Source organism: Triticum urartu, chromosome 1, assembly GCF_003073215.2.
Source record: "Triticum urartu cultivar G1812 chromosome 1, Tu2.1, whole genome shotgun sequence".
Taxonomy (NCBI): Eukaryota; Viridiplantae; Streptophyta; class Magnoliopsida; order Poales; family Poaceae; genus Triticum; species Triticum urartu.
In genome coordinates this window covers 443533282-443559001 of record NC_053022.1, presented here as the reverse complement: position 1 = coordinate 443559001, position 25720 = coordinate 443533282, and the positions used below count along the sequence as shown (strand labels likewise).

Genomic DNA, 25720 nt, shown 5'->3' with positions numbered 1-25720 from the left:
TGCGAATCCTAGACCGTTTCCTACTGCCAAGAATTTTTAGGGACGGTTCTATAGGAATCCAATTGTCCCTCCAAATACGGATACAATTACCATTTCCAATCCTCCAGATTACTCCTTTCCTCAAAAGCTCCAAACCAAATTCGATTCCCCTCCACGCTTGAGATGCTTCACCAGAAAACACTGTATCAAGGACATTGCCGTTAGGGTAGTACCTTGCTTTGAAGAGTTGAGCACATAAACTCTCTGGCGACTAGATTAATCTCCAAGCCTGTCGCGCTAAGAGAGCCTGGTTGAAACAAATAGTGTCGCGGAAACCGATTCCTCCCTGAGATTTTGGTTTGATCAAGCATTCCCAAGAGGCCCAATGAACCCTCCTCTGTCCTTGCTCCTCCCCCCAGAAGAAATGCCTCATAAGTTTCATATAATCATCATGGAAACTCATCGGCATCTTAAACACACTCATCGTGTAAGTGGGAAGCGCTTGAGCAACGGATTTGATGAGAACCTCTTTTGCAGCCATGGCCATATATCTTTCATTCCAGTCAGATAGCCTTTTGTTGAACCTGTCGTTGATAGGCTGAAACTTCTCAGCCTTCATACGCCCTTCCGGTGTGGGTAGCCCCAGGTATTTCTCCTCGAAAGTACAATTTTGGACACTTAGAATCTCCTTCACTTCTTCCATCCTAGAAGCTGGGCACTCAGAATTAAACAGGAGGGAACATTTCTCATGGCTAACCAGTTGGCCAGTGCTCCTAACAAACACCTGAATCGCCTTATTTACCATTGAAGCTTGCTGACCATTAGCTTCGAAAAACAGGGTAATATCATCAGCAAAAAATAAGTGAGATATCCCAGGGGTAGAACGAGCAATCTTTAGCTCTCTTAGTTCGCCCTTGTTTACTGCATTCTTTAGTAATCTGGACAGACCATCAACGACAAAGAGGAACAGGTAGGGAGAAAGAGGATCGCCCTGGCGTAAACCTCTAGAAGGGGAGAACTTCTCAGAAAGCTCCCCATTCACACTTATGGCATATCGGACAGAAGTAACACACGCCATGACCCAACTCACCCATCTAGGGTTGAACCCCAACTTAGTGAGCACACCCTTTAAATACTTCCAGTCCACACGGTCATAAGCTTTTGAGAGGTCCATCTTGAAAGCGCAGAACGAGTCACTTGAGTTCCTCCCCTTTTGGATGGCATGGAAGCATTCAAACGCGATAAGAGTGTTGTCACTAATGAGCCTTCCTGGGATGAAAGCGCTTTGCTCAATGCCAATAAGGTCGTCCAGGAGCTGTCTCAAGCGGTTCACTAAGCACTTCGACACCACTTTGTAAATAACATTGCATAAAGAGATTGGCCGAAAATCTTTTAACTCCACCGCTTGGTTAGTCTTGGGGATGAGAACAATAGTAGTAGTATTCAACTCACTCGGCATGACACCATCCGTAAAGAATTGCTTTACAGCTCCGACCACCTCTTCTTTTAGAACATCCCAGTTTCGCTGGTAAAAATGCGCGGGGAAACCGTCCGGCCCCGGGGATTTTAGCGGCCCAATCTGAAATAGGGCGTCGCTGATCTCTTTCACCGTAAACTCTTCCATTAATTTTTCATTCATCTCATTTGTAACCAAGGTCTCAAAATGATTCAGCAAGCCCGCAGGGTTCACATTTGAGTCTTCTGTAAACAGATCATAGAAAAACCCCTTTGCAATCGCTTTGATTTCTTCTTCATTGTTTGTGAACTGCCCATTAGCCTTCCAAAGTTTTTTGATCCTGTTCTTTCTGGCACGCCAAGAGGCCCTTCGTTGAAAATATTTGGTATTTTGGTCGCCCTCACGAAGCCACGTAACTCTACTCCTTTGAAGGTAAAGAAGCTCTTCCCGCAATAACAATTCATCCATTTTTGCTGATAAGATCTTTATTTCCTGCTCATGTGTGTTATAGTCCTTCAACAGATCCGCTAGTTTCCCTCTACATTTGGCTATTTCTTTTGTAATAGAACCAATAGATTGGTTGCTCCAGGCTTTAAGAACTTCCATGATACAGTCCACCTTCTCAGTTAGGTGCTTGAGGTCTCGGACAGGGGCATGATGGTTCTAGGCATTCTCAATTATCCCAGCCAAGGCCTCCTATCTTTCCCACATCACTTCGTAGCGACCTTTTTTTCCTTTTCCTTCTCTTAAATTGCAACTTCTCTAGGCAGAGTAAAAGAGGACAGTGGTCAGATCTCGGCGACACAAGATGTTTGACGCACGCATTAGAGAAAATGTCCTGCCATTCAGGCGAAGCAACAGCTCTATCCAACCGCACTCGAACATTTTTATCCCCTAATTGATTGTTATTATACGTCCAGCCCACTCCTTTAAACCCAAGGTCATGCAGATTACATTCAGATAAAACTTCCCTGAAAGCTTTCATCAGGGGTTCACTCCTTCTTTTTCTAGAAATATGTTCGCTTTGCCACATGGCCTCGTTAAAATCACCGATCATGAGCCAAGGTTCACTAGCGTTTGATTTGATGCGTCTTAACATATCCCACATACAATGCCGGTCCTGGGACCTGGGCTCACCATAAACAAAGGTTCCTCTCCATTTTATTTCACCAGAAACAGAAACTTTTACATCGACATGATGGATTCCAAAGTTTATTAACTCGACATCTACGGAATCATCCCAGAAGAGGGCTAGGCCTCCCCCCTTCCCTTTCACAGAGACAATGATACTGTGCCTGAAGCCAATTCTACGCCCCACCCCCTCCACAAAATACTTGCCTTGCCTAGTTTCGGAGAGGAACACAATCTCCGGGCAGTGAACACGCACAAGGCGTGTCAGCTCCTGAACTGTCCGGGGCCGCCCCAGTCCCCGGCAGTTCCAGGCCAAGATTTTCATGGCTCCTGACGGGCGCTATCACCCGCGCCCGTCAGTTTACCGGCAGCCCCTAGGCCGGCAGCTTCCCGACCACCCTTCTCAACCTTATAGTGCTCTACCTCTACAGAACCCACATCTCTAGGCTTTTTGTTACTTGTGATTACATCATCGCTATTGCTCTCAGGTTCTACAGATAGAAGATCCTTGACTCTGTCCAGCCGCTTGCCGAGAACAGAAGCGGCGCCTCCTCCTTTACCAGAATGCATGTCCCCCTTATGGCCTCTCTTTCTCAGATATACTTTGTTCTTGACCGTGTTTGGATGGTCCATCTCTTTAACGACCCCCTGCAGATTAACAAGATCCTCAACAACACGCTGGGCGTCGTCGATGGAGCCTCCACCAGCACTAGTCTTTGGAGGGAGCTCCGGGACCAGCCCCGCCGGTAAAGTTATTTCTTCAGGCTCAGGCGTCTTCTTGTCTTCTGCCTCATTTCCCTGCATTTGGCCCAGCACATTGGTCTGCATTTGCACCTTGTCTCCCTCCTTCTTTGTGTTGCTGGGGTTAGGTGCAGAAACCAAGGCAGCATCAGCGGTGCGAGAAGCATCCACCATGTCGTTCAGCAGACCCACAACAGCCGAGGCGCCAACTGGATCACTGGGAGATCCATCCCCCACATCAATGTTGTTGTCTGAACCCTTCCGGGGGGCATCGGTTTCCATTAGCTCACCCACTGAAAGGCGAGCAACATCTTCACTCACTTTCTCAACCGTATTCAACACCACATCCACACTTGGAGTGTTGATTTGAGAGCTGCAGTTTGGCTTTGGGGCACGCCAAGGAGAGGTAGTAGCCTGCGAGGGCTTTGGTTTCCCCATCTTATCGGCAAGGAACCAGGCACGGGGGTCATCAAAGTGCACTGGACGCACACTGATGTCCTTGGAATACCTCAGTTTTTTCTCATCATTAGGAAGATCACAACTGGCTTCCATATGTCCTAAGAAGCCGCAGAATAAACAGAAGTTTGGAAGTCTTTCATAGCGCAGGAAAACAATCACCTCTTCTCCAGTTATCTCGTCAGCCAGGGTGATCTCCTTTGGTAGAGCAGAGTACAAGGGGAGCAACACTCTCGCACGCAGAAATTTGTCGCAGATGTTGCCCCTCGCGTGCTGATCAACCAGCAGCATCTTGCCAACCTGTTCTCCCAGATTTTGGGCAAGTTCCTCTGTAAGGAGGTAAAAAGGAATACCCCGGAACTGAACCCAAATAGGAACATGAGAGAACATAGCCGAAGCAGGGTCAGCCCCAGATTCCAAGCCTACAACCAAGAACGGGTCTCCCTTGTACTGCCATGGGCCACCCCTAATGACATGTTGTCGATCACCATCTTCTGAGAATTCTAGGACGAATTTACGTCCTTCCTTTGCCGACATCTGATGATCGCCCAACGCCCCACGGATCTTCCAAACCCCTTTCATATGGTCAATCAACTGACGGGGGTTCACCATCAGCACAGACAAGAAGAGACCAACAGCCAGAAAAATGCGTCTGAACCGCTTCGCGAGCCCCCGATATGTTAATGATCAGGGTTTTCTTCACTGGATCCGCAGCAGAGAGGGCAAGCTCCTTACCCGGCCGGCGAATGGCTTCGCCGTTGTCTTGAGAGGCTGAGCTCCCAGCGGCCAACAGGGACCCTGACGCATCCCTCGTGGACTTGGACACCATCCCTGGAGACACCAGGGAAGTCATCTTCAGATGGGCTTCAGATGTCACCATCAGGCAATCGGTCGAACACCTGTAGTGCGTGGAGCAAAGGCTGGTGTGGCTTCCCAAGGAGAATGATGGAAAGCGCATCACCAGCAGCCTCCTAAATAGCAGATCTTCCATGGGCTTGTAAATGCCCTCATTATTCTCCAAATAACTCCCAGAAGATGGAAACGAAAGTTTCTCCTCAAACTGAAACGGAACCCATATACGCTCCAGTTCATCATGGACTTTTAATTCATAAAACGGAAGGGTCTCTGAAGGTGGATCACGACCTGGATCAGGTGGCTCCTTGTCTCCTTCCTTACGGGAAGGCAATAGTTGGCCACTCACGATCTTCACTCGAAACCTCAGGAATAGGAGGCGGAGCTTTAATTTCTGGATCTCCTGCAGAGATTTCCTAAAACGACTCTGGAGGGTGGGTGAAAGGGTGTGCTCTGGTTGGGGAAGGTTGCATAGAGGGGTCTCGAGGTTGGTTTTCGTAGGTTTCTGGGTTACAGGGACAAGCCATCGACGATTTCCACAAGAGGGTAGGAAATCGCCAATGGAGTCGCCTCTGGCGGGTTTCGGGAGGGGAACGGGCTGTCGCATGATTTTTCTCTACACGGTCCTACATGTAGCATTATTTCAATAGTACAATGTATCTTATTTTCAGTTGTACCGTGTCCAAATGTCTTATTTACCTTCTTTCCTTCTTTCTTTCTCTCCCCACTCGAAAACACTTTAATAATACAAACTAATTATCAAACGTGGTGCAACGACTACAACATCAAATTAAGATCAAACATAATGCCCGTACAATAAGACAGTACAAACTAATAATGCAATTACATCTGAATTAAATGGTAGAGCTGAACTTAAAAACTAAAAATACAGCTTAAAAACTACATGAAGACATCATCGTCATCCTCCGTCGATGCAGAACTCTTGCCCTTCGACGATGCAGAACTCTTGCCCTTCGACGATGCAGAACTCTTGGCCTTGGTACTCGGCGTGAAGATATGTCTTTATCATCACTGTCTGCATTCCATCAAAAAATATTTTCTGCTGCAAACTTTAGGTATGATTCACCCTTACTCTGTTGCTTCATCCATCTTCCATGCAATCTGAGAAATTCTTTCTGTATCTCCTCAGAATTCCTGGAAGGCTACCTGCACCTACTTAATGCGTGAGCCAGCTCATTCAGTAGGGTGTCAGTATTGATGAGTTTGTCCCATGGAACTAATATGTTGTCTACCTTAAAATCGGCGACTAAATCCAGAAGACATTGAGACATATGAGGGTGAAAACTATGATCAAAAGAATATCTGGACATTTTGGCAAGACTACGAGACTACACTAGAATGCTTACCCAAGTTAGTGCCGAGGGTGTTTTATAGGTTGAGAATACAAACAGAGGCGGGAACTCGGAGGTGGGAAAATATGGCAGGAACTAGATAGCGGGAAACTATGGCGGGAACTAAGAAAGCGGGAAAATATGGCGGGAGATATAGGCGGGAAACTATGGCGGGAGATATAGGCGGGAAACGGTGGCGTGAGATAAACACGGGAACTCAGAAGCGAGAAACTATGGCAGGAGATATACGCGGGAAACATTGTTGTCGCCTGGTCCAGTAGCGGTAGGTCCTCATACATAGATGTTTCTTACATACATCGGAAAGTCTAAAACTGACATAGGTAGATACAATAGGTTGCACACGTAGATAAATGAATCACCCTAGTCGATGATGGCCACCAGGCCTTTCCCGAGGACCAGAAAGAGTCAAGCGATTAGGTGGTCGAGTTACATGAAGACCGCAGCCATACTCCCCTTTGGCTTCCTATGTCTGCGACTCCTGCGTAGGTGGTGGAGTCTGGAATCCTTGTTGCGATCCTGATGCGTAATTGTAGGCGTATGGTTGTGACTCCTCATGGATAAAAGATGGGCCAATAACATCCCCTCCGAAGAAGTCTGTAACTAATGCTACAACCGTGTCGCCATGATCATGTGATGCTCCCCGGATGCGTGTGTTGAGGCCACGTTGGGTGTCCTCATCGTCCCATGTACGATCATGTATGTCCTAGACAGAGAAACATTGTAAATAAATTGTTAGAGGATAATATATGATATCATTGTAAATGCATTAAAAATGTAAACATGACTACCTGATCAGTTCCCTCGCCCGTAGTGTGTGTCCATTGTTCGTCATAGTGGTTTATCTCTGGGACACGAGTCCCCTCCGGCATGGAGATCCCTCGCGTGGAGAGATACGGCTGAGATCCCTCACCTTGGGTGTATTCGCCATATCCTGCATACGCACATGGGTTCGGGGAAAGAGTCTGCTCGGGCATCGAATCCAAACCCGTGCCATGGTCCTGAGATGTCTGCCCATGACGAAGCTGCACCGAAGAAGAGCGATGCAATAGCAGAGATGAGTCATGTCGTGGCAATGTTGTTGTAGTACTCAGACCCTCCCCCCCCGCGCCCATGGCTCGTACACGCCTCGCTCGGTCTGGACGGCGGCACCGCACTCGGTCTGGCTGACCTTACTATTGGCATGTTGTATGCTCCAGTGACAATGTCATTGCCTCTACCGCAACTCAACTTTGTGGCCATGTAGAGGCGACGACATTGTCACTGGAGCGTACAACATGCCGGTAGCGAGGTCATCCAGATCGACTGCGGCGCCGTTGTCCAGACCGAGCGAGGCGCATACGAGCCATGGGCGGTGGGGGATGGTCCGAGTACTACAACGACATTGCCATGACATGGCTCATCTCTGCCACTGCATCGCTCTTATTCGGTGCAGCTTCGTCATGGGCAGACATCCCAGGACCATGGCACGGGCTTGGATTTGATGCTCGAGCAAACTCTTTCCCCGAACCCATATGCGTACACAGGATATGGCGCATACACCCAAGGTGAGGGATCTTATCCATATCTCTCCACGTGAGGGATATCCATGCCCGAGGAGACTCGTGTGCCAGAGATAAACCACTATGACAAACAATGGCCACAAACTACAGGCGAGGGATCTGACCAGGTAGTCATGTTTATGTTTTTAATGCATTTATAATGATATCATATATTATCATCTAACGGTTTATTTACAATGTTTCTCTGTGCAGGACATACCCGATCGTACATGTGACGATGAGGACACCCAACATGGCCTGAACACACACATACGGGGAGCATCACATGATCATGGCGACATGGTTATAGCATTAGTTACAGATTTCTTTGGAGGGGACGTTATTGGCCCATCTTTTATCCCTGAGGAGTCACAACCATACGTCTACAATTACGCATCAGGATCGCAACAAGGATTCCATTCTCCATCACCTACGCAGGAGTCGTAGACACATGAAGCCGAAGGGGAGTACGGCCGCGGTCTTCGTGTAACTCGACCACCTAATCGCTTGACGCTTTCCGGTCCTTGGGAAAGGCTAGGTGGCCGTCGTCGACTAGGATGATTCATTTATCTACGTGTGCGACCTATTGTATCTACCTATATCAGTTTTAGACTTACCGATGTATGTAATAAACATCTATGTATGAGGACCTGCCGCTACTGGACCAGGCGACAACAATGTTTCTCACGTATACCTCCCGCCATAGTTTCTCGCTTCTAAGTTCTCGCATTTATCTTGCACCGTCGTTTCCCGCCTATATCTCCTGCCATAGTTTCCCGCCTATATCTCCTGCCATAGTTTCCCGCCTATATCTCCCGCCATATTTTCCTGCTTTCTTAGTTCCCGCTATCTAGTTCCTGCCATATTTTCCCGCCTCCGAGTTGCCGCCTCTGTTTGTGTTCTCAACCTATAAAACACCCTCGACACTAACTTGGGTAAACATTCTAGTGTAATCTCGTAGTCTTGCCAAGATGTCCGGATATCCTTTTGATCGTAGTTTCACCCTCGTATGTCTCAGTGCCTTCTGGATTTAGCTGCCGATTTCAGGGTAGACAACATATTAGTTCCATGGGACAAATTCATCAATACTGACACCCTACTGAATGAACTGGCTCACACATTAAGTAGGTGCGAGTGGCCTTCCAGGACCTTTGAGGAGATACAGAAAGAACTTCTCAGGTTGCATGGAAAATGGATGAAGCAACAGAGTAAGGGTGAATCATACCTAAAGTTTGCAGCAGAAAATACTTTTTTATGGACTATGGACAGCGAGGATGAAGACGATATCTTCACGCCGAGTACCAAGGCCAAGAGTTCTGCATCGTCGAAGGGCAAGAGTTCTGCATCGTCGAAGAGCAAGAGTTCTGCATCGACAGAGGATGACGATGATGCCTTCATGTAGTTTTTAAGCTGTATTTTTAGTTTTTAAGTTCATTTCTACTGTTTAATTCAGATATACTTGCATTATTAGTTTGTACTGCCTTATTGTACGGTCATTATGTTTGATCTTAATTTGATGCTGTAGTTGTTGCACAACGTTTGATAATTAGTTTGTATTATTAAAGTGTTTTCGGGTGGGGAGAGAAAGAAAGAAGGAAATAAGGTAAATAAGACATTTGGATACGGCACAACTGAAAATAAGATACATTGTACTATTGAAATAAAACTACATTTAACTACTGAAATAAAGCTACATTAAACTGCCGAAATTAAGATGCAAATGGTTGCGAAATTTAAAATAGTAGCACATGTATCTACTGAGTCCAACGCGGATATTTTTCTTTTCCATCGCCAGCTTCTTCTGTTGCCTTGGCCTCACGAAATGATGGCGAGAAAATAGGCGTGAATAGATGAAATTTTAGGTGTGAAATACGCGTGATTCAAAACTGTGCAACCAGTGTCGGCATAGCATGCCTTGGTGCTGTCGCGTCGGCCGCAACAACCGATGAGCAAAACTTTAGGTAGGAATCACGCACTGCTTTTGATCGGTGTCGTCTGCATAGAAAGCAGTGGGAATTATCAAACAACGGGCAGCACCGCAGCGGAATCACTGCCAGAAACGATTCCCGCCGAACGACATGTGAACCACACAGAGTGGAGTGGAGAGTGTACGCAGGGAAGCAAAGAGAGTGCAGAGGAGCACCGTAGAGTGTCGGCACAAGACGTCAAAAATTCACCTACCGCACAACATCGGATTCCTGTCCGTGGAAATCAGCGTCGTCCGCATGTGGGAATCATCACCGTCTACCACAGCGAAGTTGTCGCGCCGCGAGCAGCAGCAACAACGCGACTGCCTCGGGGAGTGGTGGTGTGGCCCACCTCCTCGCCGCGTGTGCAGTAGGTGTTGTCGGCATGCACGCAGTAGCAACAGTGCCGACCGCCTCGACGAGTGGCGGCAGGGCCCACATGCCCGGCCCCGTTCCGTCCCGGCTCCCGGCGCACTGGAAATTACGTAATAGTCGGCCGCCTGCCTCAGCGCGTGGTGGTAGGGCCCGCCGCCTCCTAGCGTGGCGGCAGGAGCCACGTGTCGGCCGCCGCGCCTGCCGCCACCGTTGAGGGGGTCTTTTTTGTCAATTTGATACATAGGTAGTCCTTTTGTCAATTGTGTTGGCCAGAGGGTCTTTTTCGACAAAAAATCCGATCAAATACGACCACATCCTACAGTAGTATAGCACAAATCATTAACATGTAGCAATATGATATTAGAAAGCATGTAGATTTACTGATTATGTATCTTTGATCTTTTATAAAATTAAGATATCTTAGCTTGGGCTGTAACGAAATAAGTAAGTGTTGTACTCATAATTGCCTCTAATCCTACACATGGTCAAATAGTTTGCCAACTTTCTACTTTGTGGAATATAAGAGGGATGCATGTAGATTAACTAAATCCCACAAAATGAGGGAGCTCAGCAGCTAGAGAAGAGCACTGTAGCAGAATTCAGAGTGCCGAAGTTGGTTAAGTCAGAGTCTATCCTAAACAGGCAGAACAAAGAGAGTTATTCCATGCGACAACGACTTAACCAGGAAAGTCAAGAGCTACAAATAGTTCCAATTTTAACAATGTGTCCTCTTGGTACTTCTCACAGAATTAGTAAACTACATTTACCCATACAAATGATAAGTCCACTACAAATATAGCCGAAAAGGAGAAATATTCAATTTATTATTGTCATAGATGTTCATGATAATCGAAGCTGGCCAAGCTTCAGAAAGGATAAGCTCATAACCTGGAAAATATTATTCTTTACTTATTTTCTCCTAGGCTAAATATTTTCTTAGTACTACAAAAGTAATCTTTAGTGGGCTCAGGCTGCGCCAGCGGGGCAATCTGTCATCATATAAGCCAGAGAAACCAACATTTAACATACTATGTTCCACTGTTATTGACTTTGCCCTATCTCGGAAGTTAAAATTTGAGCATTTATATTGTGCGATGCATTTATTAAATGGGAAGGAAATGCATGGTAACCAAAAAATTGTAGGAAACATGTAACCACACAATTTTTTAAATAACATTAGCGAAAACTTTCAGGGTTTGATTAGTCAGACACTGGGGGCGCACTTTATGAGGTTTGTAGGTTGAATCCACCGCAAGATGTACTCCCTCCTTTCTGGTTTATATGGCTCATCTACAAAAAATCCTTTTCCATTTTATATCAATTCTACTACTCATCATCACATGTTTAGATTTCAAAATGCATTAAATCACTGCATGCAAGGATCAACAAAAAACTAACCATATACTCCCTCATTTCAAGTATTTTTTTCAAACTACGAAATTTATTTCACCACTCACCATCTACCTTGGTTGGAGAGATTTACAAATTGAGCCATATAGACCGAAAAGGAGGTAGTATAAACCTTATTAGTTAAGCAACTAAACTCTCTTGCCTTTAAGATTGTATGTGCCATCCTTTATGACAAAGCTTCATCCAAGCTGAAAGCAAAATTTCCCAAACTATGTGGGCACCGCCATGACAATACCTCCGAGAAATTCCAAGTTTTCCCACCTTCCAAATTTCTTCGTTATCTTTTATTTTGCTAGATGAGCAAGATTCCTGTCATCCCATGGAAGGCATTCAAGAATTATGTGAGCCAAAAAAATGTTATGTAAAAAAGTTGACTATTTTGGAATGTAAAAAAAATTAAATTGAGATGTTCCAAAGAGGGAATTCTATATTTTTTAAAGAGGGAATTCTATATTTTTTTAACAAATTAGTGCTAAGAAAAGAATTAATGTAACACTGGATGACCTAAAGAGGCACGTAACCATCCTCGTTGTGCATGCCAGCTTCTAGTATAGTTGCTGCACAGAAAATCAGAAAGTGGATTGGTTACTGTACTAATTTCAAGAGATGAAGAGAGAAATTAAAAATATAAATGAATGCACAATATAAATAAGAGAAACACATAGATGTTAGTAAACCTGGTTAGACTAGCCACAATGGAGAGTAACATACACTAGTAACATACACATATCCCTAGACTATGTTACTACCTTCATAGTGGGTAGTAACATAAGTGTGGTGTCATGCAAAGCTTCATTTATTAGGTTATAGACTCATATTGCATTGGGACATGTGATGTTACAGTAATTAGCTAAGTTACTCAAACTACCTCTCTCCTCATTAACTCATTGCCACATAAGCAATTTGCTGAGTTGGACTCGATGTTACTGTTGAAGTTATTCCCACTGTGGCTAGTCTTATACAACTACTTCTTGAATTTCTCTGCATGTGGTTTCCCCTCAGGATTAAATGCACAAGACTCCTGTGACAGAATTGAAGTATTTTCCAAGTTCAAACCTTTCATTGTTAAAGCAAATGAAAAGCTATATCATTTTCTTTCTGCTCAATTCTGTAAAAGAGAAAGAACCAACTAAAAAAGTATCACCAACATACATTTTACACTTAAAAAAATGATCAAATGGTACATAAAAGAAACAAGAGAAATTTGAGTTTTATTTGGAATATCTTGAACAAGTAGACAAAAAATGATCAAATAGATACAATGGAACTCACATGATTCAATCGAGTGTATCAGTGATAATTGTCAAGGGCCTTGTATCATGTCAAAGCTCTCACGCAAAGGAGATATTCTAAGACCTAGCAAGCTGCATGAGAGCGTCTGCAGCCATTTCTTTTGGGATTCTCATGTATTGCTCGATGGCATTCCCCTGTAGCCTAGGCATATTGCGTAAGGGGAAAGGAGAACTGTACCTGTAGGTAAGGAACTACCAACATGGAGCTAGTGCAGCCGGGTTGCAGCCATCTTGAGCTGTACCTGTAGGCAAGGGACTGCCAACATGGAGCAAGTGCAGCAGGGCGGCGGCCATCTTGAGCTGTACCTGTAGGCAAGGGACGACCAGCATGGAGCAAGTGCAGCAGGGCAGCAGCCATCTTGGAACTTGGATGGCAATGCACATGTGGATGACGACCTACTTGACAAGCAGGAAGAGATTGAGATCGGGGCCGGAGGATCAGATCGGTGAAGTCGGCGCCTAGCCTAGTTTTTCCCCGAGAGGTGGCCGCTGCCGTTGTTTGTTCGGCAATCGGCATCCGACGTTAGCGCATGCCAGTGAACGAGATTCTTCCGATTCGGCCGCGGGAATAGCGGCCCAGGACATCCGTACCAGGATCAGCCCACACGTGACAAAAACTTGCCCTGGACGGTCAGGGACAGCCGAGACGCGTGATCTGACGACCTAAATCAGTGGGGGTGTTAGAGGACTTGGAAAGGATTCAGTTATACATAATGGAAAATTTGTTAGTGTTCTATATGGGGATGTTGTACGTGAAGGTCCTTCCGGGGTCGATGTGTCCATGTTCGGATCGACGACAGTGGTAGTGAGAGACATGGTCAAACTAGATTATGCGGCAGTCAGAAGATACATCTGAGCGGCGTTTGGCCTTGAGATGCATGGAAAGAAAATGACCATGGAGGCCTTTGTCGTTGTCGGATGTAATGATGGTACAGTTGCCCGTTGGGGTCTGCGGCAGGTCATAGGAGAAAACTTGTGGGGGTCGTACATGAGGTTTGCAAGCAATCCTAGTTGCTCTATGTTTGGAGAACCGATGGTGTATGTGGAGTTCATTTCTATCAATGATGATGCCGGATGTAGTAGCAGCGGTGGTGAGGCCGAGTTGGCCATCACAACAGCCCCTAGCGCCGACCCATCAGAACCGACAGGCGGCAACCAAGTGTATGGCACAAGATATTGGTCTGCAATCGTTTACTTGAGCGGACATGTGGAAGATTGCCGGAGGCGCTAGACGATGACGATGCTGGTCATTCTTCTGCCTCTTCGGACTCAGGAAGAAATAAGAAGTTGTTCCTCCTCAGAGGGCGGTCGCGGCACCATTGGAACCTAAGTTTTTACAGGTTATGAGCATCGTCAATGAATTTCACTTTGTTTCCGGACTAGAAGCGGGAAGTCTACAGGTTGGGCAGATTTTCCCAGACAACAAATCTGCTTACCAGACAATAAATAACTATGCAATCGCCCTCCACACCAGCATAGAGTGGAGCAGTCTGATAAAAAAGAGTTGAAGGTCATCTGCATCCATTCCGCTGAGGGTTGCCTTGGAAGAGTTGTCGCTCGCCTGAAGCCTGGGGTATGTCAGCCATGGCATATCATAAAAATAGTGGCCCATAGCTATGAGCAAACTAGGACTCTTTCAGATCACTACAGTGTGACCACATAATATGTGTCACAGAGGATGCAAAGGACTATGGAACAAAGTCTCAACATTAGTATTAGGGCTTTGAAGAAAACAACCGAAGATCAAATTAGCCTTCCTATTAGCTAAAACAAAGCTAGGCGTGTGTTAGGACCGGTTTTCCAATAAAACGTTTATTGAAAAAACCGACCATTATATCAGACCAGTATAGAAGAATCCTCCTTACTTGTAGAAAAATCCTTGATACAGAAATCCAGAAGTACTAACTATTATACAAGGTTGAGCTGAGGCTGCTCAACAATTTATTACAAGCACGCCGGTATTATACATAAAGGCGGATATGACACAAAAGGTATGGTGGCATAACTACTGACTCGTAATAAAAGTGGTGGTGGATATATCACAGTGAAGTGGGTGACATGACTCCAAAATCTTACAGCTCATCAAGCGCCGGAGTGAGGCTCGATGATTTTATTAGGGTAGCGGAAGCGTATATAATACAAGTGACCAACAATAGGATCGCATGGGACTGACTGGGACTCCTCTAGGCGTCGGACTCGCTATCGTACTCTTCATCCATAAGATCGCCTTCGTCAACATCTAGCCAAATCAACAAGCCAGGTGAGTACTTTGAATGTACTCACAAGACAGTTTGGACATAAGATATAACGAATGCAAACATGATGCACATGAGCAGACTAGTAATGCGCACTCAGATAATAAATTTGCACTGCATGTTAAATAAAAATAAAGTTAGGCGGTAGTCCTCCCGAAATCCCAATAAAATAGTTGAAGACCGATCGGGTGTCTGAAGCGATGCCTCGAAAGGTAAAATAACTTAACATGCCGCAGTCGGGCGTCAGGGCGACACCACATAAAGAGCTTATATTGAAACATAAATGACAGTACGTGCCACAGTCGGACATCTAAGCGACATCTTGAAAAGGGCTTATAATGAAAGTAAATAACAAGGATGCCGCAGTCAGACGTCTGAGCGACATCACATAAAAGGCTTATATAAAAAGTAAATAACAAGAATGCCACAGTCGGACGTTTAAGCGACATCACATAAAGGGCTTACATCAAAGTAAATAACAAGAATGCCACAGTCGGACGTCTAAGCGACATCACATAAAGGGCTTATATCAAAGTAAATAACAAGAATGCCACAGTCGCACGTCTAAGCGACATCACATAAAGGGCTTATATCAAAGTAAATAACAAGAATGCCACAGTCGGACGTCTGAGCGACATAACATAAAGGGCTTATATCTCATCATTCGAATTCAAGTAGCTCATGAAGGTAACATCATTCCACGGGATACTCGGTACATGATAATAAACTGGTTAGTCCATCCACAGGAATAATATTCGGCCGGGTTTACCACTCTCAGTTTCATGCTTATTCTCCGGAGACTGTCACTGAGACTGACACTGAGACTGATACTGAGATTGACACTAATATGTTGATCAAAGTCCTTGACCATGGACATGGTTACTCGAATGGTTTTGACTCTGCAGAGTTTGTACTCTTTAACCACAGCCAACGGTTTTCAGTAGTCACAAAGGACTAGTTCCGTTTACGGTATTTTAGGAGAAACACATCTAACCAGTACACAGCCATTCCACATTCCACTGCTAGGAATCACCCTAGGAAACGTTCAAGAAAAACTCTAAGACGGGGAGGCTACAACCTCGAATAGCATGGGATCAAATTTATATCGCGCGCTCTAAGGGGTGCCCCCCTCTTGGTCCCAACCGGAAACACCCATGCCCCCTGACCGGATGACGGGCTTTAATCCAGGGCCATGGAACCCTCATCACGGCCCCTCTATTTTGTGTGTACAAGGAAAGAGGTTTGCAACTTACTAAACCGTATTCTTTGCAGAAAACATGTGGTAGCACGGAAGGGGACGAACGGGAACAAGACTTGATCCACGTTAATACTAGAGTTAAACAGTTGATATAAAACTGGCATGATTCAACAATACCAGCTTGCAACCTATCATGCCACCACATGATCAGGTTATCTCACCATCATATGAACACATCGAATTTCGAAGCTCACTTGCAGCTTGGTTGCATGAAATATAACATTCACAAATGCTTATAAACATGTCATGAGAAAACCACTTAAGCAATCATGAAAAACACTCATCATATCAAAGGTTCAAACATGCTTGCCTGGTTCGGAGTAGTCAGAGTCTAGCTCGGCGAAGTTTGCGGCTCCATCACCTCCTTCGGTATCTACGTTATAAAAGAAATCGGATACTAACGTAAATACCGTGCGTGCATAAAAATTGTTCCAAATATTTTTCAAATAAATATTATAAAAAACTAGATAGAAAAATAAAGATGACAGAAAAAGAATCAACTCAAAATCATCTTCTGTTTAAAAGTTATTAAGGTTTTAGTCCAGGGACTAATCTGTGATGAAACAAAAACTTTCCAGGGGCTAGCTTAAAAAAACAGAAAACGTTTCGGTTGGAAATACGCCAACCCAAAGGGAAAACGTACTTTGCCCAAAGGCGCTTTCAGAAAATGTTTCGAATAAAAGAGGAGAGGCTGACGAGGGGGTCCCGCATGTCAGGTTTAAAATCCGACCGCCGGCCGAAGCAAACGATGATCGCCGGCGACGATCGACGGCGATCCAGAGGAGGGCAAGGGTATGGTTGCACTCACGGGACAATTCCGCGTCGGTGGGTGGTGGATTTGGTCGTCGGCGAGCACCACGCCGACGGCGGCTTCCACTCCGGCGGACGGCGGTTCGGTCGAGGATGGATCCCTCCGAAGAGAGCTGCAAACGCCAAATTGAAGCACGAGTTAGGGGAGTGGGTGCACTAGGAGGTTCCTCCCCAAGTTTGAGCTAGAGCTATGCAAGGAATCGAGTGAATCAAGCTGGCTACTAGAGCGGGTCGTGGCGGCTGGAGTTGGGGAAGAAGGCCTCCTCGAGGTCCTTCTAGCGGCTAGGCGCGACTCTGGTGAGGTGGAGGAGTGGTGCTGGGTCGAAGGCGAGCTCGGGGCCTCTATTTATAGTCGGCCCGAGGCGGTTGCCGAGAACGGGATCACTCCGGCGAGCGATTACGGCGAGGCAGTGGTCGGGCTGGAGGTTTAGGTGACTGGGCACCTTCGGATTGGTTCACTGGTTCCATTCAACAGCTAAGCTTGATTGGATTTGGCCTGCTCCCGAGGCCTCGACGGAACAGAGCTCACAGGCTCGTCGGCGGCAGAGAGCGCGCTCTGCGCCTCTCAGGCCACAGCGACGGTTCTGCAGCACGCACAGGGAAGAGGACGGCCACGCGGAGGCTCCTGGTGGTGTGGGCGGTGTTGGACGGCGCCGTACTGCAGGGCTGGCCCCTGCTGGTCGCCACGGCGGTTCTGCCACCGCGGAAGACGCCGGAGTTGACATGACACGTCGCCACTGACGCTTGCGACCGGCCAAACAACCGTGCGGCTCATTGGATAAGAAGGAGCAGCGAGCAACGATCCAAGGCAGCTACTGGCGAGATTGACGAAGAGCCCTGACGAAAACGACACTACGACTGAACCCAACACTGAACTTCTGAAACTTGACAGGAATAGTGCCGGCCACCTGTTTGACGAAATGATTTATGCACGTGGGAAATTTTTCTAGAGCTGAAACTTGGTGAAGTGATCTCTTGATGCATCTGGAGACTGCCTGAATTATCTCAGAATTTTTGGAAAAGAAAAAGAATGAAATTCACCAAAAATGGCAAATCCGGTCCAAACTTGCAGCAAGCAAATTTTGAAAAATTTGTACTGTGGACTAGCAGATCTTGATGGATCTCGGTTGAGGACACTAAGGACTAGCCAGAGGAATTTATTTGGAACCAAAACTCAAAGGAAATCTAGTAGTTCCTTTATAAATCACTAAGGTCCAAATAAATGGCAGGAAAAGATTTTGAGTTTAAAATAAATAGAATTAAAATCTAGGGGAAGTTGAACTTTGCTGGACTTGATGCTTGACTTGACCCAAAGTGGGGAGGTGGGTTTTGGAAGAAAGTTTTCAACATAGGTCATGGCAAGAGAGTAATTTTTGAATGGGGAAGAATAAAATTCATAATTTATAGGAATTATTTTTAATAAAAAGGAATTGTAAAAACCTTCCAAAATTATTTGTGTTGAGCCAACACAAGATGAAAAATCTTCAAGACCAAAAATCAAGATTGGGAAGAACTCATGAAATATTTGTCATAAAAAGATTTGAGAAGATGAGCCCCTTTTTTTTTGAAAAATTCAAGTGACCTTCTTTAAATCAAATAAAGAAGTTGATAAAAATCAAAACCAAAATTTTGGGGTGTTACAACACCTACGCCCTTAGGAAAAATCTCGCCCCCGAGATTTCAGCTGATCCTCAAATAGGTGTGGGTACTCTGCCCGAAGGAAATCTTCTCTTTCCCATGTTGCTTCATCCTCGGTGTGATTACTCCACTGGACCTTGAAAAACTTAATTGTTTTCTGACGGGTCCTTCTTTCAGACTCCTCCAATATTTTTATTGTACGTTCCGTGTAGGTGAGATCTGGTTGCATGTCAATTTTCTCGTGAGACATGCTTTTCTGGGTTGCTTACACATTTCCTCAACTATGAGACATGGAACACGTCGTGGACGTCTGATAGTTCTTCGGGTAGGTCTAGCTGGTAGGCCACTGTGCCTCTTCGTGCAATCACACAGAAGGGTCCAATAAACTGTGGTGCTAGCTTTCCTTTAACTTTGAATCGTTGCAGACCCCTCATAGGAGATACTCGTAGGTACACATATTCACCGGGTTCAAAGCTGACTTCACGATGTTTTTGATCGTAATAACTCTTTTGTCGGCTCTGGGCTATCTTGAGTCGATCCCTGATTAGTCTAACTTTCTCCTCAGCTTCCTTGAGCATGTCTGGGCCGAAGATACGACTGTCTCCTGTTTCTGGCCAATTTAATGGGGTACGACATCTTCGCCTGTACAAGGCTTCAAAAGGTGCCATTTGTAGACTGGCTTGGTAACTGTTGTTGTATGCGAACTCGGCATACGGCAAGCTTTCTTCCCAACTGGTTCCATAGGTGAGAACACATGCTCTTAGCATGTCCTCTAAAATTTGGTTCACACGTTCAGTTTGTCCTCCAGTCTGGGGGTGGTATGCTGTACTGAATACTAGTTGAGTTCCCAGATCTTGTTGTAAATGATCCCAAAATCTAGAGACGAATTGAGTGTCTCTGTCGGATATTATAGTCTTTGGAATTCCATGCAGATAGACTATACGGGAGAGATAAAGTTTGGCAAGCTTCTGAGTGGTGTGGGTTGTCTTTACTGGGATGAAATGTGCCACCTTAGTTAATCTATCTGTGATGACCCATATGGCATCATTTCCGTGTCGTGACCAAGGTAGTCCGACAATAAAATCCATTCCAATTTCGTCCCACTTCCACTCAGGTATCATGTTTGGCTGTAATAGTCCTGCTGGTTTTTCGTGCTCGGCTTTAATGCGCTGACATGAATCACAACATGCAATGAATGTGGCTATATCCCTCTTCATACCGTGCCACCAAAATTTTTCCTGAATGTCCTTGTACATTTTGGTTCCTCCAGGGTGGATTGAATATGGAGCGGTGTGGCCTTTGGCTAGAATTTGCTGTTTGAGGTCCTCTATATTTGGTACGCAAAGTCTGTCTCCGTACCATAATATTCCCTTATCGTCTACGACGAATTCTGAAGCCTTGCCCAGACTCACTTTTCTTTTTATGCCTTCGATGCTGGGGTGTCCATGCTGAGCCTTCTTAATTTGTTCCATTAGGGTGGGCTGTATTTCCAAATTTGACACATTGCCTTCAGTGACCATCACCAAGTTGAGTTTGGCAAACTCCTGCTGAAATTCAGGTCTCAAGTTCTGTAGATTGTCGTTGCCCGAGCTAGGGTTTCGACTAAGAGCATCTGCCACTACATTCGCCTTTCCTGGATGGTAGTGAATGCCAACATCATAATCTTTCACTAATTCCAACCAGCATCGTTGTCGTAAATTGAGTTCTGGTTGCGTGAAAATATATTTGAGGCTTTTATGGTCCGTATATATTTCACAACGATTTCCAAGCAAAAAGTGCCTCCACTCTTTGAGTGCATGAATGACTGCTGCCAATTCCAAGTCATGAGTAGGATAATTTTCTTCATGCCTTCGTAGTTTCCTGGAAGCGTATGCGACTACTTTGCCTTCTTACATTAGTACGCATCCGAGGCCCTTCCGGGATGCGTCACGATATACTTCAAAACTTCTGTGTATGTCTGGTACAACCAATACTGGTGCTGTTGTTAATTTCCTTTTGAGTTCTTGGAAACTTTTCTCGCAAGCTTCAGTCCATACAAATTTCTTATCCTTCTTGAGTAACTGTGTCATTGGTTTTGCTATGGTGGAGAACCCCTCAATAAACCTTCGGTAATATCCAGCCATCCCCAGGAAACTTCGTACATCTGTTACGTTGGCTGGTGGTTTCCAGCCAAGTACGGCCTTGACTTTTTCTGGGTCCATGGCAACACCTTCTTGGGTCAATACGTGGCCTAGAAAACCAACTTGTCTTAACCAAAATTCACATTTGCTGAATTTGGCGTATAATTGATGTTTCTTTAATTCTCCCAGTACAATTCTGAGATGTTCAGCATGTTCTTCTAGTGTCTTAGAGTATACCGGAATATCATCAATGAACACCACAACAAATTTGTCCATAAATTTCATAAACACTTTGTTCATGAGGTGGACAAAATATGCGGGGGCGTTTGTCGGTCCAAACGGCATTACTATAAATTCATATAATCCGTATCTAGAGGTGAATGCTGTCTTAGGGATATCTTCTGTTTGTACTTTTAATTGATGATACCCCGACCTTAAATCAATTTTTGAGAAAACCTTGACTTGTGCGAGCTGGTCAAATAAATCATTTATTCGTGGCATCGGATATTTGTTTTTGATGGTGACCATGTTGAGTGATCGATAGTCTATACATAATCTCAGTGTCCCATCCTTTTTCTTGGCAAATAATACTGGTGAACCCCAAGGTGAGGAGCTGGCCCGTATAAATCCTTTGTCCAGTAATTCTTTTATTTGCTTCTTTAATTCTACCAACTCGGAGGGTGCCATTCTATAGGGTTTCCTGTAAATGGGGGTGGTTCCAGGTGCTAGTTCAATGATGAACTCTATTTTTCGGTCTGGTGGCATGCCTGGTAGTTCTTCGGGAAATACGCCAGGGAACTCACACACCACTGGAACTTTTCTTAACTCTGAAATGTCCACCTTGTTCAACCTTGGTTGCCGTGATATTGGTCTTTCTTGAGCTGCAATTTTTATCGTCTTCCCGTGATGATGAGTCAGATTTACAGTCCGATTGAAGCAGTCGATAAATCCCTTGTTGGTGGTTAACCAGTCCATTCCGAGGATAACATCCAGTCCCTTATTTTCCAATACAATGAGGTTTGCCTGAAACTTTAGTCCCTCAATCTCAATAACCACACCTTGGCAGTAACTCTAAGTGATTTGCTTAATCCCGGGGGACTTGATGGTCATGGATTTTTCCAAGGGAAGCATCGAAAAATCATGTTGCGAAGAAAATTTCTTTGAAATGAACGAGTGAGAAGCTCCAGAATCAACCAAAACCGTGGCAGGTATTGTGTTGACTGGGAATGTACTGAGTACGATATCCGGGGCATTCTATCCTTCCTCCTTGGTCACATGGTTCAAGTGACCCTTCTTGTGATTGTTATTAGGGTTGAAGTTGTTACGCTTGGGTGTTGAATTATTTCCACGGTTGTTCGGCTTGGGGGCCGAGTTTCTTGGCTTTGGGCACTGTTTGGCATAGTGTCCTTCCTCTCCACAAGCGTAGCAAGTAACACCTGGGTGATATGTAAAATCCTTGTCCCTTGCATGAATTTTTTTTCTTGGGCGTGGAACAATGGTTGTGGATTTGTTCGCTCCAATTTTCTGAAAATCAGTCTTGTTTCGGTTGTTGCAAGCATGAGTAGTCTTGTCCCTTTTGCGCTTGCGAAAATCCTCCAAGCTGCGGCGCTCATTTTCCAATGTAATAGCTTTGTCCACAAGTGTTTTGAAATCCGGAAAGGTGTGTACGACCAGCTGGCATTTAAGTGTTGGTGCCAGACCGTCTAGAAATTTTTTCCATCTTTTTATTTTCAGTCATATGCTCTTCATTGGCATAACGAGATAATTGAGTAAACTGACTATTGTACTCAGTCACTGTCATGCTTCTTTGATTGAGGTCATCAAACTCCCTTTTCTTGATCCTCATAATGCTTCTGGGAATGTGCGCCCCACGAAAACCTTCTTTAAATTCTTCCCAGGTGATGTTATTTTCATTGGGGTGCATGTGTAGGAAATTTTCCCACCATGATGCAGCTGCTCCAGTGAGGTAGTGAGGTGCATAAAGTACCTTCTCACGGTCCGAACATTGTGCAATAATTAACTTCCTTTCAATGTCTCGAAGCCAATCATCGGCCTCAAGAGGTCTATCAGTGTGAGAGAACGTTGGGGGACGTGTCTTTTGTAGTTCAGACAATTTGGAATGCTGCTGATATGGTTCACGGTGATTTCCCATATTGATAACATGGTTCATCATTTCTTGATGCTGCTGTTGACTTTGCTCATAAAGGCGGCATACTTGAGAAAATGCTGCTTCACTGCCTTGCTGACTTGACTGCCCCTGTGTGAAATTGTTACTTGTCTGGGTACCATAATTTTCTTCCGGCGGACTTGGCATGGAACGAGTCCAGGGACAAGGCATTTTCCACTCTCGGGTATTTTTGCAGAATTCATGAGAAAAACTGAGTGGCAAAAATAAATAATTTTACAAAGGCGGAATTTTTTTTCTTTTAAAAAAACTCCAAGATTTTTCAAGAAAATACTTGATTGTGCAAGGAGAAGGACCGCTCAGTACATATCTTACACGCAAGCCGTAATTATACAATACATCACTCAGGATAGAGCAATAGTCTACCATGTTTTCTACAAAGTATACGGTTTAGTAAGTTGCAAACCTCTTTCCTTGTACACACAAAATAGAGGGGCCGTGATGAGGGTTCCATGGCCCTGGATTAAAGCCCGTCATCCAGTCAGGGGGCATGGGTGTTTCCGGTTGGGACCGAGAGGGGGGCACCCCTTAGAGCGCGCGATATAAATTTGATCCCATGCTATTCGAGGTTGTAGCCTCCCCGTCTTAGAGTTTTTCTTGAACGTTGCCTAGGGTGATTCCTGGCAGCGGAATGTGGAATGGGTGTGTACTGGTTAGATGTGTTTCTCCTAAGATACCGTAAACGGAACTAGTCCTTTGTGACTACTGAAATCCGTTGGCTGTGGTTAAAGAGTACAAACTCTGCAGAGTCAAAACCATTCGAGTAACCATGTCCATGGTGAAGGACTTTGATCAACATATTAGTGTCAATCTCAGTATCAGTCCCAGTGTCAGTCTCAGTGACAGTCTCCAGAGAATAAGCATGAAACTGAGAGTGGTAAACCCGGCCGAATGTTATTCCTGTGGATGGACTAACCAGTTTATTATCATGTACCGAGTATTCCGTGGAATGACGTTATCTTCATGAGCTACTTGAATTCGAATGATGAGATATAAGCCCTTTATGTGATGTCGCTCAGACGTCCGACTGTGGCATTCTTGTTATTTACTTTGATATAAGCCCTTTATGTGATGTCACTTAGACGTTCGACTATGGCATTCTTGTTATTTACTTTGATATAAGCCCTTTATGTGATGTCACTTAGACGTCCGACTGTGGCATTCTTGTTATTTACTTTGATATAAGCCCTTTATGTGATGTCGCTTAGACGTCCGACTGTGGCATTCTTATTATTTACTTTTGATATAAGCCCTTTATGTGATGTCGCTCAGACGTCCGACTACGGCATCCTTGTTATTTACTTTCATTATAAGCCCTTTTTCGAGATGTCGCTTAGATGTCCGACTGTGGCACGTACTGTCATTTACGTTTCAATATAAGCCCTTTATGTGGTGTCACCCTGACGCCCGACTGCGGCATGTTAAGTTATTTTTCCTTTCGAGGCGTCGCTTCAGACACCCGATCGCTCTTCAACTATTTTATTGGGATTTCAGGAGGACTACCGCCTGACTTCGTTTTTATTTAACATGCAGTGCAAATTTATTATCTGAGTGCGCATTACTAGTCTGCTCATGTGCATCATGTTTGCATTCGTTATATCTTATGTCCAAACTGTCTTGTGAGTACATTCAAAGTACTCACCTGGCTTGTTGATTTGGCCAGATGTTGACGAAGGCGATCTTGTGGATGAAGAGTATGATAGCGAGTCCGACACCTAGAGGAGTCCCAGTCAGTCCCGTGGGATCCTGGAGTTGGTCACTTGTATTATATACGCTTCCGCTACCCTAATAAAATCACCGAGCCTCACTCCGGCGCTTGATGAACTGTAAGATTTTGGAGTCATGTCACCCACTTCACTATGACATATCCACCACCACTTTTATTACGAGTCAGTAGTTATGCCACCGTACCTTTTGTGTCATATCCGCCTTTATGTATAATATCGGCGTGCTTGTAATAAATTGTTGAGCAGCCTCAGCTCAACCTTGTATAATATTTAGTACTTATGGATTTCTGTATCAAGGATTTGTCTACCAGTAAGGAGGATTCTTCTATACTGGTCTGATATAATGGTCGGTTTTTCAATAAATGTTTTATTGGAAAACCGGTCCTGACAACCTTGTAGCGACCGGTTTTTCAGGATATATTTCCCAGAAAATGGTCCTTGTGCTCACCAGCCCCAGGATTACTGTTAGCTGATGAGGCACCAACTTCATACATAAATTCCAAGAAAAATACAAAATATGTAGTACAAGACCATTCTGGCCTATGAGTACAACACAAGGTTTCTAGTGGCTGATGGCGGAAGCGGTTTGTGGTTCGTCAGTGTCTATGGGACTCCATTTCCCACAGGAACAACTGACCTGGATAACTCCTATCTTCGCAAGGCTGCTAACACCATTGCGTAGGTTCTGGGGCTGTCATCGCAACGCTCCTCTCCATGCAAGAAATCTAGCCAAGACAATAGCCAGGGACAAGCCAGTGAGTACTTTGAATGTACTCGCAAACATTATGAACACATGTATAATATAACAAATGATAATCATGCTCTGAAATATTCCATGATCACAATGTCAGTCACGAAATAAAAATCCATGATGCACGCAAGCAGGTTATTCATGTCAAACATGAATATGCAATCAGAGAGTAGAATTAGAATGCACCGATCGGGTGTCTGAAGCGACGCCTCGAAAGGATAATAATATAAAGCATGCCTCAGTCGGGCGTCTGAGCGACACCACATAAAGGGCTTACAAATAAAATAAATAACAATCATGCCACAGTCGGGCGTCTGTGCGACACCACATAAAGGGCTTATAAGTAATTTAAATAACAAGCATGCCACAGTCGGGCGTCTGAGTGACACCACATAAAGGGCTTATA

At 44.9% G+C, this 25720-nt stretch overlaps 1 long non-coding RNA gene across 2 annotated transcripts in view; it reads left to right on the top strand.

Annotated features, from left to right (window-relative positions):
* The window catches only part of LOC125517285, a 31427-nt gene extending 6572 nt beyond the window's left edge, over positions 1–24855 (top strand). The window contains exon 5 of one of the 2 annotated variants that reach the window (XR_007287536.1): positions 24500–24855. This is a non-coding gene — a long non-coding RNA (uncharacterized LOC125517285). Of the gene's footprint in view, positions 1–7739; positions 9035–24499 lie in introns of those variants that run through there. The other variant, XR_007287537.1, reaches the window with a different exon arrangement.
* The last annotated feature ends 865 nt before the right edge of the window (positions 24856–25720 follow it).